We start from the raw sequence: 22,120 nt of genomic DNA on the forward strand, positions 1-22,120 counted from the left end.
TATATGTAGCTTTAAGATTTACAAAGTAATTCCATTAAAAAAATCCTATGAATTTTTAAAGTTACTTTTTAGAAATATTAAGGAAACATTAAATTTTTTTCTTAGTCTGAAGTCTTTGGACTAATTTCAAATAGAAACCTTATCAGTCTTTTCTTTATCAGTTCAGAAACAAGATCCTGCTCCTTTTTCTCTGATGAGTCCAGGAAGGACTCTTCCCATGAATTATGGCAGTAACTGAACAAGATTAGTAGCTGTAAATATGCCAAGTGCACTTGAGAAGAGAATTATCACTTAGTTTGGGGGGAAGTTGGCCAATGAACCAGTATCCAGAAACGAATGATGGTATGACACCCAACTTTATCATCAAGAGTTGAAGCAAGATGATAGTTTTGTTGAAAAACTTTTGATGTTCAGAAATGATTGGAGACATTTGAAATAGAAGCTTAACAGAGACTCAACCAGGCAGAAATACATGAATTTGCCAGGCACACATCTACAAGAAATCAAGATATTTTATGTATAAAGAACAAATAATTACCTTAATAAATTATTAAAAAATACCCCCAAAGAAACTGCTTCATTGAGAGCCCAAGAATGTTAAAGCTCGGCTGGCTTCTGAGTCAGCACAGAAAGTTTCTGAAAGAGGCAGACACTGTATAAAACAAACTCCATAATTTTGGTTAGGGCTGAAAAGAACCCATGTTAAGACAAGCAGGAGGAATGAAACCAAAACAATACATTTCCTGCTTAGAACCTCAACTGTGGCATCTCATAAGGTTAATAGATAAGCCATAGAGTTTATTAGAAATCCTGGTATTGAGCATCTACCGTCAACCAATTTAAGTACCAGGATAAATTGGTCAGAGAGTACTAGAATCATTTAACCTATAAATAGGCTAAAATGTGATGTTGCAGAAAAGGTAGTTACTCAAGGAAATAGATGTAGGTCATTGCTGAATTATATATAATGTAGCTTTGTACTTTTTATGTCAATAGTCAGTAAACATTCATACCTACTATGTGCCGGATATTGTGCTAAGTGCCAGAGATACAAAAAGAGGCAAAACACAGTCCCTGCCCCCAGGGCTCACAACCAAATAGGCAAGACAACAAACAAATATATACAAACTGTATACAGGATAGATAGGAAAGAAATAAGAGAAGGAAGGCATTGGACTTAAGAGGGATTGGGAAAAGCTTATTTTAGAAGGTGGAATTTTTTTCATTGTTTAGTATTTTATTTTTCCCCAGTTACATGTCTAAAGAATTTTTAACATTCATTTTTAAAACTTTAAGTTCCAAATTGTCTCCCTTTCTCCCTCCTCTCCATTCAGAAGGCAAGCAATTTAATATAGGTTATACATGTGTAACCATGCAAAACCTATCCATAATAGTCATGTTGTGAAAGAAAACATAGATTAAAAAAACTCAACAAAAATAAAGAAAGTTTAAAAAGTATGCTTTAATCTGTATCCAGACACCCTCAGTTCTTTCTCTGGGGATGGACAGGCATTTTTCATCATAAGTCCCAGAAGGTGGAATTTTGGTTGGGACTTAAAAGGAAGCCAGAGAAGCCAGTGGGTAGAGATGATGAGGAGGAGTATTTCAGGCATGGAGAATAGCCAGAGAAAATGCCCAGAGCCAAGAGATGGAATTTCTTGTTTGATGAACTGCAAGAAGGCCATTTTCACTGGATTGAAGAGTATGCATCAGCGAGTAAGGAGACTGGAAAGGTAGGATGGGGCTAGGTCATGAAGGGCTTTGAATGCCAAGCAGAGGATTTTGTATTTGCTCCTGGAAGCAATAGGAAGCCACTGGAGTTTATTGAGTGGTGGAGGGATGTTACTTTATTTTTTTTTTTATTTTTTTTTAATGCAATTTATTTATTTAACATATTTGGTTTTCAGCATTGATTTTCACAACAGTTTGAATTACAAATTTTCTCCCCATTTCTGCCCTCCCCCCCCACTCCAAGATGGCGTATATTCTGGTTGCCCTGTTCCCCAGGCAGCCCTCCCCTCTATCACCCCCCTCCCCTCTCATCCCCTTTTCCCTTCCTTTCTTGTAGGGCAAGATAAATTTCTACGCCCCATTGCCTGTGTATCTTATTTTTTAGTTGCATACAAAAAGTTTTTTTGTTTTTGAACATCTGATTTTAAAACTTTGAGTTCCAAATTCCCTTCCCTCTTCCCTTCCCACCAACCCTCCCTAAGAAGTTGAGCAATTCCACCAAGGCCACACATGTATTATTATGTATAACCCTTCCACAATATTCATGTTGTGAAAGGCTAACTACATTTTGCTCCTTCCCAATCCATCCCGCTTTATTGAATTTTCTTCCTTGACCCTGTCCCCTTTCCAAAGTGTTTGTTTTGATTACCTCCACCCCCATCTGCCCTCCACTCCATCATCCCCCTGCCTTTTATTTTTTTTTTTCTTCCTCCCTCTTCTTTCCTGTGGGGTAAGATACCCAACTGAGTATGTATGGTATTCCCCCTCAGGCCAAATCTGATGAGAGCAAGGTTCACTCATTCCCCCCTCACCTGCCCACTCCCCTCCTCTCCTAGAACTGCTTCCTCTTGCCACCTTTATGGGAGATAATCCACCCCATTCTATCTCTCCCTATCTCCCTCTCTCAGTAAGTTACTCTCTCATCCCTTAATTTCATTTTATTTCTTTTAGCTATCTTCCCTTCATCCTCAACTCACCCTGTGTCTGCTCTCTTTCTTTTAAATATATATATATATACACATACATACACATACATACATATACACATAGATACATGCATACATACACATTCACTTATATATATACATAAACATATATATATGCATATATATATATGCATATTCCCTTCAACTACCCTAATACTGAGGTCTCATGAATCATACTCATCATCTTTCCATGTAGGAATGTAAACAAAACAGTTCAACTTTAGTAAGTCCCTTGCAATTTCCGTTTCTTGATTACCTTTTCATGCTTCTCTTGATTCTTGTGTTTGAAAGTCAAATTTTCTATTCAGTTCTGGTCTTTTCACTGAGAAAGCTTGAAAGTCCTCCATTTTATTGAAAATCCATATTTTGCCTTGGAACATGATACTCAGTTTTGCTGGGTAGGTGATTCTAGGTTTTAATCCTAGCTCCATTGACCTCCGGAATATTGCATTCCACGCCCTTCGATCTCTTAATGTAGAAGCTGCCAGGTCTTGGGTTATTCTGATTGGGTTTCCACAATATTCAAATTGTTTCTTTCTGGCTGCTTGCAGTATTTTCTCCTTGATCTGGGAGCTCTGGAATTTGGCAACAATATTCCTAGGAGATTTCTTTTTGGGATCTATTTGCGGAGGCGATCGATGGATTCTTTCAATTTCTATTTTGCCCTGTGGCTCTAGAATATCAGGGCAGTTCTCCTTGATAATTTCCTGAAAGATGGTATCTAGGCTCTTTTTTTGATCATGGCTTTCAGGTAGTCCAATAATTTTTAAATTATCTCTCCTGGATCTATTTTCCAGGTCAGTGGTTTTTCCAAGGAGATATTTCACATTGTCTTCCATTTTTTCATTCCTCTGGTTCTGTTTTATAATATCCTGATTTCTCATAAAGTCACTAGCTTCCACTTGCTCCAATCTAATTTTTAAAGTAGTATTTTCTTCAGTGGTCTTTTGGACCTCCTTTTCCATTTGGCTAATTCTGCCTTTCAAGGAATTCTTCTCCTCATTGGCTTTTTGGAGCTCTTTTGCCATTTGAGTTAGTCTATTTTGTAAGGTGTTGTTTTCTTCAGTGTATTTTTCAGTATTTTTTTGGGTCTCCTTTAGCAAGTCATTGACTTGTTTTTCATGGTTTTCTCGCATCCTTCTTATTTCTCTTCCCAATTTTTCCTCTACTTCTCTAACTTGCTTTTCCAAATCCTTTTTGAGTTCTTCTATGGTCTGGGGCCAGTTCATGTTTTTCTTGGAGGCTTTTGTTGTAGGCTCTATGACTTTGCTGTCTTCTTTAGGCTGTATGTTTTGGTCTTCTTTGTCACCAAAGAAAGAATCCAAAGTCTGAGACTGAATCTGGGCGCGTTTTCGCGTCCTGGCCATATTCCCAACCAACTAACTTGACCCTTGAGCTTTTCAGTGGGGTATGACTGCTTGTAGATTACAGAGTTCTATGTTCTACGTTTGGGGGGGAGGTGCCAGTTCTGTCAGAGCCGCACTCCTCCTTCCCCAAGGACCCCCAGTCCAGACTGGGCTCAGATCTTCGGCAGGCTGTGCACCCCTGCTGTGATCCGCCACTTAATTCCCCCCACCAGGTGGGCCTGGAGCCGGAAGTAACAACAGCTGTAGCTGCCCCACCTCCGCTGCCCCCGGGGCTGGAAGCCGAACTGCGAACTCCTTCCACTCCCGCAGCTTTTCCCACTAACCTTCTCCGCAGTCTTTGGTGTTTGTGGGTCGAGGGGTCTGGTAACTGCTCACGTATTCAGGGCGCTAGGGCCCCCTCCGCCCGGCTTCCGGTCTGGATCGTCCACGCCGCTCAGGCTGGGCTCTGCTCCACTCCGTTCCCAGCTCCCAGCTCCCAGCTCCCAGCTCCGTGTGGAATAGAGCTCGCCCAGAGACCATCCGGGCTGTCCTGGGCTGGAGCCCTGCTTCCCTCTGCTGTTCTGTGGGTTCTGCCGTTCTAGAATTGGTTCAGAGCCATTTTTATAGGTTTTTGGAGGGACTCGGGTACGGAGCTCACTCTAGTCTGTGCTTACCAGCTGCCATCTTGGCTCCGCCCCCCGGGATGTTACTTTAGGAAAATCACTTTGGTGGCTGAAAGGAGGTTGGATGATGTTATATAGAACACAGTTAAACTACGTAGTTTTACATACAATAGAGTGACCATTATTATTATTCCCACTAGTGTATTTTTTTTTACCTTATTTGAAGCCTCCTGTCAAGTGGTGCTTTGTTTGTTCATTGTATATGATATCAATGTAGATTTGATACACCACAAATGATTTTTCAGGAGACAAAATAAATTTTGACTGTGGGGAGATTTGTTATAATACCTTCAGTATTCTCTGCCACAGATACTGGTTCTATGTTTTTAAGAAGCAACAAGAACTTGAGGAATGGGAATTTGTCACTCTGGAAAGTTAATCATAACGCTAGAAAAAGAATGAATGAGGTACAGAGAGTAGTGGCTAAGAGAACTTGCTTGAGAGAACTATTTTTAAGTCTTATGAAGATATACAGTGAAGATAATTCTTAAGAAGAGATTTTTATTGGTATCCTGAGAGAGCCGAATGGTAGGATGATGTTTCCAGGATTGAGGAGAAGACAGCAGTATGAGTGATAGTTAGAGGTGACTTGTCAATCTTTCTCACAATTGACACATTACAAATAATTATGTATAATGTGTCAATTATTAATTATTTAAATAATTAATAATTATTTGTCTTTATTGTTTGTAATGAGTAGCTAAGTGGTACAGTGGATAGAGCACTGGGCCTGGAATCAGGAAAATCTCAGTTTAAATCTGGCCTCAGACACTTATTATGTGACCCTGGGCAAGCCACTTAACCTATGACAATATGGCTATTGTGGATATGTTTTGCATGACTACATATGTATAACCTATATTAAATTGCTTGCCTTCTGAATGAGAGAGGAGAGGGGAAGGGAGACAATTTGGAACTTAAAGTTTTGAAAATAAATGTTAAATCTCTAAAAGGGGGATACTGTTTGATGTTCTTTTGATTAGGTAAAAGAAGTCATCCTTTGCCTCATTTCATAAGAAATCACTGATTGGGCATCGCCTCAGACAAACTGAGACCTGGGAAATACCTTAGCTTAAAAAGGCTGAGGCCTTCCACTACTCCTGGGCCATCTCCAGTTGTCCTGATCTATATCTTGCCACTGGACCCAGATGGTTTCAGAGGAGAAAGTGAGGCTGGTGACTTTGCACAGCCCTGCCTCACTTAAATCCAATTCACTTGCAAGTCATGACATCACCTTCCAGAACTAAGGACGAATGACAACAACAGTCACTTGTAAAAGAGGGACACACTGGAGATGGAAATGACAAACCACTCCAATATCTTTGCCAAGAAAGCCTCATAGACAAGTCCATGGAATCATGAAGATTTGACAGAACTGAATGACTAAACAACACTAAATTGTTTGTAAAACTGGAGAAGTAAACCTTTCCTTAGGTAGTCTGGTGTCTCCCTTTCCATCCCTCCATTCCCCTTCCTTCCATCCCTGGGGCTCACCATATAGGTGATAGACATAACATGGATCCCTCAGCCTCAGAACTCCTGAGCTCATGTGGATCTACCAATCCCAGCCTCCCCAGCAACAGGAATTACAGGCATTTACCACCTGCCCCTGAGTAACATTACCTTTGATCAGTTGGAAAGTAATACCCTTAAAGGGTGTGGGCCAAAAAGTATCGAATAGTTTTTAGGAAAACAATTCTCTTTTTGTTCTTTCCTTGGAGGGTGGAAGGCAGGGCAATTGGGGTTAAGTGACTTGCCCAAAGTCACGCAGCTAGTCAAGTGTCTGAGGCCAGATTTAAACTTAGGTCCTCCTGACTCCAGGGCTGTTGCTTCACTCTCTGTACCACCTAGCTGCCCCAGGAAAATGCTTCTCAGTAAGGTGTGGTGAAAGTTGTGGCTGTTTTTCTGTTTAATGAAGTAAATTGTCAACTGAAATGCTACCTAATCCTGAGCCCTCACTCAATCTTGACTGAAATATTCCTGATAGAATTCAAGAATCCTATAAATTGGGACTTTAAAATGACTTGTGGAAACAGATGCTTGAGGTCATGGGTGGACTCCATCAGTTTGGACATTTCTCTCTCTAAGCAAAACAATGTTTGGATTAGAATAATGATAAATTAATAAAAATTATTTCTGGAAGCTTGTGCCTACAATATATAGAATTTTCTTCCATAGGGCTAATAAATTGTTTATTAGGGGGTTTCATATATACATACCTCTATCTATGTGTGTGTGTGTGTGTAAGAGAGAGGAGAGAGAGAGAGAGGGAGAGAGAGAGAGAGAGAGATTAAAAAATTTGTGGGAAAAAAGTGTTTTCCAGGTTAATTCAAACATTTTTTAAATAAACTAGGCCAGGGGATTGAGTTAATTGATTAGCACTATGTTACAATTTTAGTAATTATTGAGGAATATTCAAACATCTCTCTGATTGCCCTAGAACCTGAGATGAGAAATTAAATAAGATAATAAGCCAGTAACAGGTAGAGATGGAGTGATCAAACTATGTACGCTACATGTGAGGGTTTACTCTCAAATTGGCTAGGTTCATACTGCTTGGTCACCAAGGCTAGTGCTTATTTTCTTTTAGACTATAGATGTTGAATACTTACCATTTCAGAGTATCATTAGCCTGAATGAATATACACAGAGTTCTACATCAATAAACTCCCATGAGAATCATAGAGAGAACAGAAAAGAAAGGAAAAACATATTACATTTACAATAAGATTTAGTCTCTGATTTTCATTTGACTTGCCTTTATTCCTTCTGGGCATGTGGACCAGTGCTTATTTTCATGTCTGACATACTTCCTCTACTCCCACATTCAGCTAGCTGTCCCTTAAGTATACAACACAAGCCTTCCACAGGCCAGGAATTTACAGCCAAAGGAATTCAAAGAAATTTGAGACAATTATCCAATTATTTCAGACAACAACCCCCTCCCTCTACAAAAGAAAACAGCAAACAAATTTCAACCTAAGAAATATAGAATAATATTGGTTTGGTGGGGGAAGAGGTGTGGGAAAGATGGTTAAATGTTAAATTAAACTAATGAAGCAGATTCAGGGTGGGGGGGTGGGGCGGAAATGCAACTTGCTCCTTTTTGAAAAATATTTCATTTTTTTTCCAATTGCATGTAAAAATTTTTAACGTTCATTTTTTAAAAGTTTGAGTTTCAAATTCTCTCCCTCCCTTCTTCTACTCCCCCATCATTGAGAAGACAAGCAACATGTGCTAATGTTCCTCCTAGACCTGGAACCAAGTATGGGCAATGCGACAGAGTCTTGCACCCAGTGCCAGCAAAGGGTCCCCGATGCTGTTTTTCTGACTAGTTGAGAGATGAGAGCTCTGAAAGCTTCCACTGCCCATGCAGCCACCCCTAGGGTTTGCCAGAGTGTGTGGCTTGTGCTGGACTGCACTCCACTCTCACCCCAGTGAGACCATCCTTTCCTGCCAACTGTCTAAGTTGTCTTGGCTAGAAAATTGTTTCACCCCCTCCTCTCACTGGTTCTGCTGCTCCAGAATTCATTTTGAGGCATATTTTAAAGTTGTTTGGAGAGGAATTTAGGAGAGGTCAGGTAAGTCCCTAACTTTACTCTGCCATCTTGGCTCTACCCCCTCACAACTTATTCCTGCCTGATTTAGATAACATCTCTATGATTGTGTACTCTACTTTAGCCATGGAAGGATGATCATTAGAAATTTGTTTTGAACTTCAAAAATGTCTTCTTAATTTTGCCTAGATTTGGCACACAACATACCCAATAATAAGAAGTACAGACCAACCAAATCTGCATTCCAACACATTCTTGTTAGCTGACATATCTACTGGAGTAGGAGACTTATCCTTCCAAGAAAATTACCAACAATTATGCAGGGAACAGTTGGTAGCTGAACAACTTGCTAGGCTGGTTTCAGCTGTAACTTAGAGAGCATTAGAACTGCACCCTCTCGTTCTTAGATCGATCTCTGCTCCATCAACAATTTCCCTTGGCTAATTTACACTGGTCATGATAGTTTTGGAAAAACAGAGCAATTGGTAGGCCTGTAGGCACTGTAAAAATGACTTGATGGAAGGGAATAAATTGCTCTGGAAAAGAGACATGATGCTTGGAACTAGGTCAATAACGCCCTAATCGATTATGAAACTGGGTGATTTTTTTTTTGGACTGGACAGAATTTAGAACATCTGTTAAGGCAATCAGTAAATGAGATCTTTCTCCACCCATTTGAATAGCCTTAAGGTAGGGCCCCAGGTGGGACCAACTAAGGGAGATCTGATTAGATTTTTGCTCCTAAGTTTGCCCCAAACCCCTAATTACTAGGTGCTAAGTCAATGTGGGCATGAAGCCCCCAGGGTCCTAAGGGGAGGTGCTAAGACCAGAGCCAATCATAGGAGCTTAAGTTCTGGTGGTTCAGATGATGTTTGATGACCTCTGAAACTGTATAAAGAGAGAGAACACAGCTTGGAGATTGAGACAGTGGTGAAGGTGGGAGAAGCATCAGCGGTGGCAGCAGTGGCAGCAACAGTGGTGGTGGTGGCGGTGGCAGCAGCAGAAGCCCAAGCCAAAGCAGAAGAAGCTGAAGCAGTAGGTGCTGCTGAGAGCGAGGCTGACCCGCATGTGGACCCAAGAGTGCTGAGCAAGGGCTTGAGGCCAGTGGGTAATCTTACCAGAGAGGGGAAGCACGAATGTGATTTGGTTTAATATCATAATGTTCTTCTGTAACTTCCTGGTTACTCTTGTGAGGTGGACTTATTGGTCCTGGAAGCTTTTGGCCAGGATATCAAATTGGGTATACTGGTCCGTGGGTCCGTTACTTTGGAGCTTGAATAAATGCTCTAATTCTTCTGCCTTCTACTTAGAGAATTCCTTGTATCCTGCAGTTCTGAACCATTCAGGTATATATATGATTTTCTTTGAAATCCTCTTAAATTCTAAAAGGATACAAGCAGTTCCCAACTTTCAACTAGGCTGATTTTTAAAAATCAGTTGTTTGTATTTTAGAACACGTGTTTTGACTCAGTCAGTCATAAGGAGGCAGCTGGACAGAGTGCTGGGACACTTAATGGCTGTGAGGCTCCAAGTAAGTCACCTTAACCTCTGTGTGCATATTAGTTTCCTTATCTATAAAACGGGGATAATAATAGCACCTTCCAGGGTTTATTGTAAAAATAAAATGAAGTGGCATTTGCAAAGAAGTTAGCACATTAATAAGTACTTCATAAATGCTTTTTAAATTTAATTTTCACCATCATATATAGTTCCAAGGTTAGCCCACAAAATCCAATTTAACCCAAAAATGAACTATTGAAGGGGTTTGGGGGTGCTGGAAACCCTGAAATGTCAAGGTACAGGGCGGCATCCGCCTAGAATGAATTCACCCACTCAAAGTGTCTTCCAGTCAAGTGGCAAAGTTCATTATAATGCCAATAGAAGCAGGAAGGGTTCACTAACTAATGAGGATGAGGTTGACGCTTGTATACAAAAAGGACAGTGAAAAGGGTCTAGGTGGGATTAAGAGTGGTAAGTAGTCTAGGGTAGGCCAAGTGTCTTGGGCTGAGGCGCCCGCCAGTGGTCTGGGCTGCTGAAATGTATGGAAAAATTCAGGCATTGGGTTGCTCCCAGAGACATGATCTTTTCCTTTTGGGGGTCTAGGTTACATCACCCCATTACTACTATTCATTCAAAGTGAAATTAAAGAAAAGGTAAAAAAGCTGCTTAATTTCTGTGACTGTAGATCATGGGCTAGGGGTGAGATGGGGGTGAGGATACTGATGATTAGAAACTAGTTTCTCTACATCTATATATGATGCATTTGAAATGGGGTAGTATTATATAACCTGATATGAGAAAATAGGCTTTCTCTAGTGCCTTTCTCTTGTCTTTTGAGTGAGCAGTCCTATACTGGACTAGCAATGGGCAAGACTAGGCTAAAGATTGATATGGAAATCATAGAAGTAAAAGCTTTTGTTTGGGAGCGGGGGAACCCAAAGCCAAAACCATCCATTATTACCCCATTTATGCAGAGATTTGCTATGGACCTCTCAGTTGAGAACAGGAGGATTCTTAGAGAGGCTACAAGGCCTCTCTAATCATTCACTTTACCAGATAAAACTGTTTTCTATCCTTTTTCTACCTGTGTAAGGATAAAAAGATAGATCGAGGAATTGGCTCTGTAACAACAATGTTGCTTGCAGCTGCTGTGGAGGTGAAAGACCAACAACACCAGCACACAGGAGGGCTGCTAGCACATATTCTTTGATCTGATTTTCTAAGGAAAGCAACTTTAAGAGGTTAACAATCTCACTTTAATTAAACATACGTATATCATTCATTTACTTCAGGGGGGAAAGGCCAGCACTCTGAACTTCATAGAGTATACAAACAGAAATTACAAGCATACATTATATAAAAAGAGCAAATAACACAAACCAGTCTATGCATAGCAATACATACGTAGTTACCAGAAAGAGAAGCAAAAACATGCGGGTTTTTCAAAGCTGGGTGGTTGGGGAGGACTCCAACGACTACCCAGAGTCTCATCTGGCCAAATCACCAACACTCTTGTAATGAAGTGCCCTCAAAGGCAAAAATGCCAACCTCTGAATACATGTACGCTTCTTCAGGGTCAAAGGGCATCACAATCATGTGACTCAAACCCATGTGAACTAGGCCTTCCCTTGACATAAGCAGGTCATCAGAGACTCCTGATTCAATCACAGATTCTCTAGTGCTGAGAAGCACTCCCAAACAAAGACAACAAAAGGCCCCACTTTGCTTGCCATTACATTTGAAAAGCAAGACTCATCAAAGGTACTTGATTACCTCAGTTCTGGGAATCACTCCAAAACAAAAGACAAAAGGATCCCACTTTACCTGCCCCATTGAAACAAAGGCAAGACTCATTAAAAGCACTTGATGACCTTAGCATTCCAAAAGAGAAGAACAGCAAAAAAAGTCCCACCCTAATTTCCATAACAGGCTCGTGGAGGTGAGAGAAATAAATTATATATTAATAACCAGTTATGGGGGAGATGCAGGGTTTTTTCCTGTCCTACTTCCTTATTCGAATCCCAGACTTTGAAGAACATTACTGACCTCTGCCAAAAATTAACCCCACCTAGACCATCTTATCTAGGTGAATTCCTGCCCCCTGTCTTCTACTCAGGTTTAGGCAGGGAGTTCTTTGATTAAATTGCCCAAGACTGAGAGTGATTTGAAAGTAAATGACTTGGTCAAAATCACATCCTCTACTACCTCATTAGAATAGGTCCACTTATTATAATATTCATTCTCCCATTACTTGTTAACCTATCAGAGATTGCCACCCTCAGGAACACTCATTCTTCCAAGGGCAGATAAGTGTTGAGTGGGTTTTATAATTGGTCTTTGGCATTGGAGAGTGTCACTGACCCCTTTTACTAATAATATGCCAGCATTATTAGTGAAATTATTAATTACCCAGAAAATGTCTCCTGAACTTTTTTATATGTCACAGAGGAAATGTTTGACAGGGGCTATGGTTAAACTAAATAACATTTCTATTTCTTTATGAACAAAGAAGATTCTTTTAACTTTATTTTCCTTTATGTTGTTCTAATTTCTTTGCAGAGTTTTTGAAATAGCCTTGTCTTGGATGAGGTAAGACAAACGTGGGTTTGCCAACACCCAAATAAGTCTAGCAAATGTGAAGAACCAGTCAAAGTTCTTTAGTTTCGAACTAGTGGCAGCTAGAGAGAAAGTAACTCCTTTAGGGTGTTCCTTCTTTGGGGTTTCACTTTGTGTAACAAGTATTTGTTACTTGCTTGCTTAATAAATGTACCTGGCACCATGCTAAGTATTGAGGATACAAAGAAAGGTGGAAGGTTCTGCCACAGAAAGAAGGTGTTCTTACTCTCAACCACTGGCTTCTAGGGGGCATATTTATTACTTAAACTTTTGAGATTTCATGGACTATTTATGGAATCATATAAGACTCAGAGCTGGAAGGGGACTTTGAGCTCACCTAGTTCAACAACTTACATTTTAGGTACTGACACCACTCTAGCACAGGCCTTCATCATCCCATGACTGAACTATTGTAACACCTTACTAGTAGGTCTGCCCCATTCAAGCCTCTCCTCTCTACAATCCATCCTCCATTCAGCCACTAAAGTGATTTTCTAAAGTACAGGTCTGAATCTGTTATGGCAATTAGGGTGGGACTTTTTTTTACAGTTTTCTCTTTTTAGAATGCTGAGGTAAACAAGTACCTTTGATGAATTTAGTTTTTCAAGTGTAATGGCAAGCAAAGTGGACTTTTTGCTGTATTTGTTTTGGAGTGCTTCTCAGCACTAAGGAATCTTTGATTGAATCGGGAATCTTTGATGACCTGCTTACATCAAGAGAAAGTCTAAGCCATGTGCATTTGAGTTGCATGGCTGTGATGCCCTTTGACCCTGAAGAAGTGTATATAAATTCAGAGGTTAGTGTTTTGCCTTTGGGGGGTGCACTCATTGAAAGAGTGTCGGTGACGAGACTCTGAGTAGCTATTGAAGCAGCCTCCTGGCTTTGAAAACCGAAATGTTGGTGCCTCTCTCTCTGGTAACTATGCAACTCCCTGGTTAGACAGATAGGGGCCTGTCTGTTGATTTCTCTGTCTGTTTGCTCTGTTTACATAATGTATGCTTGTAATTTTTGTCTGTATTTGCACTGAAGTTCAGGGTGCTGGCTTTTCCCCCTGAACTAAGTGAATGGTATATGTATGTTTAAAGAAAGATTGTTAACCCCTTAAAGTTGCTTTCCTTAGAAAATCAGATCAAAGAATATGTGCTAGCAGCCCTCCTGTGTGCTGGTGTTGTTGGACTTACACAGCCACAGTAGCAGCAAGTAGCAACATTGTTGTTACAATATGTCACTTCTAAAGTCACAGTCCAAATGTGAACTTCTATTCAATAAAGTACTGTGGCTCCCTACCACCTCCAGGATAAAATATATAACACTCTGGCATTCAAGGCCCTTCATACCCAGCCCTTTCTAGTCTTCTTATGCCTTATCCTCATTTCCCCCGCAATTTCCAATTCTTTGCCACAACAAAAAGGGCTGCTGTGAATATTTTGTACAAATAGGTCCTTTTCCCAATCCTTTTCCTCTTGAAATAGAAGTTGAACATTTCCTTTACATTGACTACTCTAATTACAATTTTTTATCTTATACCTAGTTGTAAGACAGATAACATTAACACACAGAATGGCTGCTAGCACAGGTTCACTCTTGATCTGGTGGGACAGGAAGATGGCTTTGGAGGGGTTAATAATCTTTATTCTGGTCTAGTCTTTTCGCAGGGGTTGCTGATAATGGGAGCACCAATTCCTACAGCATTCTTTAATCGCTCTTCTCACAGGAGCCGGTGAGAAGGGGGGGCAACTAGGCCTACATCTCAGTGGAGTCAGTCGAGACAGGCACAGCTTGTGCACACCCCTAAATCACCTCAAGCCTCAGTGGAGGCCAGTTGAGGCATACACAGATTCCACCCAAACCGTGATGGGGACCGATCAAGGCACAGCATTTCAGCTTGTGCATTCAACCCTAAGGGTTACCCGCTCACTGACCAGTGCCCACCTGCTTTATAGGGCATCAGATGAAGAAGGCATATTGCCAGCAATAGCCTCCAATTTTACGTTACCTCATCCCTGTATCTCGCTGCGCAATTGCAGTGAATATTTACAATTTAAGCACAAATGTTCATATTGTCATTATATAATGCTGCACAAGCATGATGGAGATGTTTTGAACCATACCCAACACCTGGGAACAAGAGATTGTTATGGCTATGGATCCTGGGAACTACACTATAACAAACGATAACAAAAATCCACCTTATATATACTAAAATCCACCTTACTTACGATAGTATCTATGAGATTAGTCTTATATGTGGAATTATGTAAGCTGAAAGGCTGGGTCTGTTTTATTTTATTTTTTCCCACTTAACAGTATTTCATTTTTTCCAATTACATGTAAAGATAGTTTTCAACATTCACTTTTATAAGATTTTGAGTTCCAATTTTTTTTCCTTTCCTCCCTTCCCCCCTCCCCAAGGTTTTCTTTTTTAAAGGTACAAATTATCATGGAATTTAATTGGTCTTTGATTTTTTTCAGATGTGACATAGTGAGTGAAAGAGTATTATGTTTGGAGGGGATTTAAGTTCCAGTCCCCATTCTGCCATTTTTCTACTGGGGTAACCTTGGACAAATCACTTAACCACCCTGGGTACCATTTTCCTTATCTATAAAATTAAGGTGAAATTAGAGATCCCTGTTAGTCTTAAATCTGTGATACTCAGACTATCTAGTTTACTAATTGAGAAACAACAGATCAGTGAGAATCTGAAGGAAATCTGGAAAATGAAGAATATTATTTGAGTTATTTATTGAGTAGATATTTTCATTTCTTTTTTTTTAAATATTTAAATTTATTTATTTAACATATTTAGTTTTCAGCATTGATTTTCACAAGAGTTTGAATTACAAATTTTCTCCCCATTTCTACCCTCCCCCCCCACTCCAAGATGGCATACATTCTGGTTGCCCTGTTCCCCAGTCAACCCTCCCCTCTATCACCCCTCTCCCCTCTCATCCCCTTTTCCCTTCCTTTCTTGTAGGGCAAGATAAATTTCTACACCCCATTGCCTGTGTATCCTATTTTCTAGTTGCATGCAAAAACTTTTTTTTTCTTTTTGAACATCTGTTTTTAAAACTTTGAGTTCCAAATTCTCTCCCCCATTCCCTTCCCACCCACTCTCCTTAAGAAGTCAAGCAATTCAACCTAGGCCACATGTGTATCATTATGTATAACCCTTCCACAATATTCATGTTGTGAAAGACTAACTATATTTTGCTCCTTCCCAACCCATCCCACTTTATTGAATTTTCTCCCTTGACCCTGTCCCCTTTGAGAAGTGTTTGTTTTTGATTACCTCCACCCCCATCTGCCCTCCCCTCCATCATCCCCCCCTTTTATTTTTTACTTTTTATCTTCCTCCCTCTTCTTTCCTGTGGGGTAAGATACCCAATTGAGTATGCATGGCATTCCCTCCTCAGGCCAAAACTGATGAGAGCAAGGTTCACTCATTCCCCCCTCACCTGCCCTCTCCCCTCCTCCCACAGAACTGCTTCCTCTTGCCACCTCTATGTGAGATAATCCACCCCATTCTATCTCTCCCTATCTCCCTCTCTCAGTATGTTGCTCTCTCATCCCTTAATTTGATTTTATTTCTTTTAGATATCTTCCCTTCATCTTCAACTCACCCTGTGTCTGCTCTCTCTCTTATATACATATATATATATATATATACACATATATACACACACACATATATATATACACACATAGATATATACATACATACACATTCACCTATATATACATAAACATATATATATATATATATATATATATATATGCATATTCCCTTCAGCTACCCTAATACTGAGGTCTCATGTATCATACACATCATCTTTCCATGTAGGAATGTAAACAAAACAGTTCAACTTTAGTAAGTCCCTTGCAATTTCTGTTTCTTGATTACCTTTTCATGTTTCTCTTGATTCTTGTGTTTGAAAGTCAAATTTTCTATTCAGATCTGGTCTTTTCACTGAGAAAGCTTGAAAGTCCTCTATTTTATTGAAAGTCCATATTTTGCCTTGGAGCATCATACTCAGTTTTGCTGGGTAGGTGATTCTAGGTTTTAATCCTAGCTCCATTGACCTCCAGAATATCATATTCCAAGCCCTTCGATCTCTTAATGTAGAAGCTGCCAGATCTTGGGTTATTCTGTTTGGGTTTCCACAATACTCAAATTGTTTCTTTCTGGCTGCTTGCAGTATTTTCTCCTTGATCTGGGAGCTCTGGAATTTGGTGACAATATTCCTGGGAGATTTCTTTTTGGGATCTATTTGAGGAGGCAATCGATGGATTCTTTCAATTTCTATTTTGCCCTGTGGCTCTAGAATATCAGGGCAGTTCTCCTTGATAGTTTCTTGAAAGATGATATCTAGGCTCTTTTTTTTGATCATGACTTTCAGGTAGTCCAATAATTTTTAAATTATCTCTCCTGGATCTATTTTCCAGGTCAGTGGTTTTTCCAATGAGATATTTCACATTGTCTTCCATTTTGTCATTCCTTTGGTTCTGTTTTATAATATCTTGATTTCTCATAAAGTCACTAGCTTCCACTTGCTCCAATCTAATTTTTAAAGTCGTATTTTCTTCAGTGGTCTTTTGGACCTCCTTTTCCATTTGGCTAATTCTGCCTTTCAAGGCATTCTTCTCCTCATTGGCTTTTTGGAGCTCTTTTGCCATTTGAGTTAATCTATTTTTTAAGGTGTTGTTTTCTTCAGTGTATTTTTTTGGGTCTCCTTTAGCAAGTCATTGACTTGTTTTTCATGGTTTTCTCGCATCCTTCTCATTTCTCTTCCCCATTTTTCCTCTACTTCTCTAACTTGCTTTTCCAAATCCTTTTTGAGCTCTTCCATGGCCTGGGGCCAGTTCATGTTTTTCTTGGAGGCTTTTGTTGTAGGCTCTATGACTTTGTTGTCTTCTTTAGGCTGTATGTTTTGGTCTTCTTTGTCAGCAAAGAAAGAATGCAAAGTCTGAGACTGAATCTGGGTGTGTTTTCGCTGCCTGGCCATATTCCGACCAACTAACTTGACCCTTGAGTTTTTCAGTGGGGTATGACTGCTTGTAGACTAACGAGTTCTATGTTCTACGTTTGGGGGGGGAGGTGCCAGCTCTGTCACACCCGCACTACTCCTTCCTCAAGAACCCCCAGTCCGGACTGGGCTTAGATCTTCAGCAGGCTGTTGCACTCCTGCTCTGATCTGCCACTTAATTCCTCCCACCAGGTGGGCCTGGGGCCAGAAGCAGCAGCAACTGTAGCTGCCCCACGTCCGCTGCCCCCGGGGCTGGAAGCCAAACCACGAACTCTTTCCACTCCCGCAGCTTTTCCCACTAACCTTCTCCGCAGTCTTTGGTGTTTGTGGGTTGAGAAGACCGGCAACTGCTGCAGCTCACCAACACAGGGCACCAGGGCCCGCTCCGCCCGGCTCCTGGTCTGGTTGATCCACGCTGCTCAGGCTGGGCTCTGCTCCACTCCGTTCCCAGCTCCTAGCTCCGTGTGGGATAGACCTCACCCAGAGACCATCCAGGCTGTCCTGGGCTGGAGCCCTGCTTCCCTCTGCTGTTCTGTGGGTTCCGCTGCTCTAGAATTGGTTCAGAGCCATTTTCTATAGGTTTTTGGAGGGACTCGGCAGGGAGCTCAAGCTGGTCCCTGCTTTCCAGCTGCCATCTTGGCTCCGCCCCCCGATATTTTCATTTCTTAAAGTTGATCTTTGCCCTTACCCAGTAGTAAGAAGCTTTGGAAGATGCAGATACCTGAATGAAAGGCAAACATGATACCTTGGCCGCTTGTGATTGTTAGCAGAAACGATAATAGCTAGTATTTACATAGAACCTACTTTGTGCCAAGCCCTGTGCTGAACACTTTACAAGTCTTATCTCATTTGAAACTCACAAGAAACCTGGGAGATAGGTGCTTATCCTTATTTTACAGATGAGGAAACTGAGGCAGAGAAATATTAAGTGACTTACCCAGGGTCACACAGCTAGTAAACAAAGCTTGATTGAGCTCAGGTCTTCCTGACTTCAGGCATGGCATTGCATCCACTAGCTAGCTGCCTATAGTAATCTACCTAAGGTAAGTGGGAGCAGGGGTGAGAAGAATTATTCACTTTTTGACTCCTAGTCAAACTTTCAATGGGCTATTGAAATCCTCTCAACTTAAATTCTCCCTGTTGTTTTAGCTAGAGAAATTACCCAACACTTCCTTTCCTAAAAATAGACATACTGATGACAGAGCTGTTCCAAGTCCCCAAGTGGTTGTGTTTCCATTAGCAATGAGTGACTCTATAATAGCTAAATAAAGGAACTATCCCCCAAATGTATGTACTGCTGTTTTTGATAAGCTCACATTGTAGGAGGAAATGATGGACAGGGCTAAAACAAATAAAAGGAAATTGTTGACTTCTGCCTCTGCCTTGCAGAGCTGTACTGTGTTCATGATACCTAAACCATGAGGATCTGGGGAATCACACTTTATGTACGTTGCATCTCAGTGCACTGACATTTATGAGCTGGTGGCACTCGGCAATCTTGCTAGAAGAGAGTCTCTGGTAACTGGGATTTCTGGATGTTAAGTATTTCTCTACCCTTAGCAGTTTCTAATTACACAATGCCTGTCACATAGTGGGCACTTTAAAATGCTTGTTGACTTATTCCAATAAAAGCACAGGGTTTTTTAAAGTGTAGATTTCTGTACTGCAAAGATCTTTAAAGATAATGTAATCTAACCCCTCATTTTATAAATGAAGCCCATTGACCGAAGTGACTCACCCAAAGTCACATAAATATTAGGAAATTGGGAAGCTAGAATTTAAACCCAGGTCTTTTGACTTTAGATTAGGTGTTGTTATTGTTGTTGTTTAAATACAAAATCTTGTGGAGAAATTCCTCTTAGCAAAATCCCAAATAGCATTGAACTTTCAGCTGGTTATATAGATAGCAGGATTCACCAGTAAAATCCAAATGCTAGGGCAAAAAGATACATGAAGACAAAAATCAATCATGTGCTCCATGCCTTCGGGCTCGGTGAACTACATAAACAAACCTAAAGGTATTACAAGGTCCTTTTCATGGTACATAATCTTTTTATTAAGGATCAGATTAATATTTTTAATAATAACTCACAGAGCAATATTTTAACTATGGGGTTTAATGTTACTGAATCTAAGTATATTAAATATTTCAAGTGATTGGACTTAAAATATTTAACATAAATTAACTATTTAAATAAAATATTTAACTTAAACTATTTAAATTTTATATTTCTATTGAGGAAGCTAGGTGGCCTAGAGCAAGGAAGACTCATCTTTCTGAGTTCAAATGTGGCCTCAAACACTTAAGTAGCTGTATGACCATGGGCAAGTCACTTAACCCTGTTTGCCTCAGTTTCCTCATCTGTAAAATGAGCTGGAGAAAGAAATGGCAAACTATTCCACTATTCAAGTATCTTTGTCAAGAAAACCCCAAATGAGGTTATGAAGAGTCAGATATGACTGAACAACAACAGATATTTCTATTAAAAATCTATCCCATCTCTGTGTTTTTGTAGGAATTGTCTCTGCATGCCTTCTTCTCCCCTCCTCTTAGAAATGGTATAGTTCCCTTCAAAACTCAGCTCAGCCTCTAACTCCTTCCTAAGTGAGGCCTTTCTCCATGCCCCATAGCTGCTAGTAACTCCCTCCTCCAAATTGCATCCTATTTATTTTTTAAAAAAATATATTTATAGGCCTTAACTGCCACAGAGTCATGGAAGCCTACAGATGAGAAACAAGAGTGAGAGGGACCTATGAACAAAGAGTGTCATCAGGTTCCCAAATAAAACATAGATCTGTAATACACCAAAACAAGTCATTAACCTCCAACAATTCTCCAGATTTTGTGAAGAAACCTCACCCTCAGCCAGTAATAAATTTAATCTTAAAACTACTGACCCATTTAGTGATCAGCTACCCACTCCTGCTTTTGCTGATTTTACTCCAAAGGAGGTATTCATTGCAGGGTCTAAAAGAGACCAAACATCCATAAACATTTGTATCGAAAGGAGATTTTAAAGAATTACTTTTGGTTGGAGTGCTACTGAAAAAACTGTGCCCTTGCTACCCAGACCAGGGGTAGGGAACTGCTACCTTTGGGCCACATGTGGCCCTCTAGGTCCTCAGGTTCCCTATCCTTTGTATAGACTGTTTGCTGTCTTGAAAACAGCTCTGACTCATTCAGGTGGTGAAGTGTTTGAAGGGGGATTGAATGCTTTAGTACAGTTGAATGGTGGTGTGGGCCTTCTCTAAATGATCATCTGAAGCATTTGCTTACAAGTCTTTCCAAGAGACTAATGGATAAGAAATTCAAAGAGCCAATTACTAGTGCTTTACAAAAGCTAGAACAACATGGCAGAAGTGGAAACCGTATGATTATCAAAGCTAAAATTCCAACCCCTTGTTCCATCTGCTTTGAAACCAAAGGAACAATAAAAGCATTGGTGAGAGATGCCAGAAGCTCATGATGAACATCATAGGATCCCTTTTGAACGTTTCATTTTTTTTTAATCGCAGCTACTGATTTGTTATTTACACAATAAAAATTAATACACAAAATTGATTGCACCGAATCATGGTAAAAAAGAGTTTATCAGCATAGGAAAATTGTTAATTATGGAATATTATTGAAAGGATTCCTGTAGTGCAACTTTGTGGGGTTTATCAAACGCAATTTTTCTTCTGCTGCAATTGTCTGTATTAAGAACCATCGTTTTGTTTAGTTTCAAATTTGATATTTATATTTTAGTGCCGTTTAGTTATAATATCACTTAAGTGATTGCACTGATTTTTCATAATTATTCTGTCATACTTTGTAGGGCTTTTAGACCTACCGGGGAGAACCTGAAACGGTCTTAGCCTGAAAGGGCCAGGGTCTCTCACTGCATACTGGGTCATGTCCAGTTGTCCTGATGAATATCAGGCCACAGGATTCAGCTGACTCTGGAGGAGAAAGTGAGGCTGGTGAACTTGCACAGCCCTCCCTCACTCAAATCAAATTCAATTGCAAGTCATGTCATCATTTTCCTGATGTCGTGGTCCTCTTTGAAAACGAAGGATGAACACAAGACCTACCGGAATCATAGAAATTAGTAAGAGCGGTTAAACTATTTAGTAACTCACTGATAAATTGCTTATAAACAGGTATTTCTATAATGTAAAATGCTTGATGGGAACATCCAGAACATTTCAAAATATGAATTTTTCAATAGTGTAAAATTCTGTTATAACTTTTAAATTATTGTTTTACTATAACTTGCTAAAATTATACATGAGTTTACGTATTGTGTATTATAAAAGTAAATGTTATTTTTTTTTTTATATTTCCTCACCTAAAAGAAACATGCTTGCAAATAGGGACATTTAAGAATTCAATTCTTGAAATTCCAAAATGTATTCACAAAATTTTTAGTGTTAACTTCTTAGCCCCATTTCCCTTAAAAATACTTAATAAATGTTTTAGTTCTCAAATAAATTTTTTTAAAAAATTTATATATGTATGTGGTGTTTATTCCAATAAAATATAAGTTCTCTGAGAGTAGGAAATGTTTCATTTTTCCTTCAACATCTGAGTGCCAGGCACAATAAGAGACTTAATAAATCCAAGTATTTATTAGATATCTATTCTTCTGTGCAAAGCACAGAGAAGTTTTTCCATGAGGGATTAGTTAACAAAG

At 39.9% G+C, this 22,120-nt stretch overlaps 1 pseudogene; it reads left to right on the top strand.

The window, feature by feature from the left end:
• Positions 1-19,413: 19,413 nt before the first annotated feature.
• Positions 19,414-20,911, top strand: LOC118851260 (annotated as a pseudogene).
• Positions 20,912-22,120: the final 1,209 nt, after the last annotated feature.

The sequence above is a fragment of the Trichosurus vulpecula genome, chromosome 5, assembly GCF_011100635.1.
Source record: "Trichosurus vulpecula isolate mTriVul1 chromosome 5, mTriVul1.pri, whole genome shotgun sequence".
NCBI classification, from domain to species: Eukaryota; Metazoa; Chordata; class Mammalia; order Diprotodontia; family Phalangeridae; genus Trichosurus; species Trichosurus vulpecula.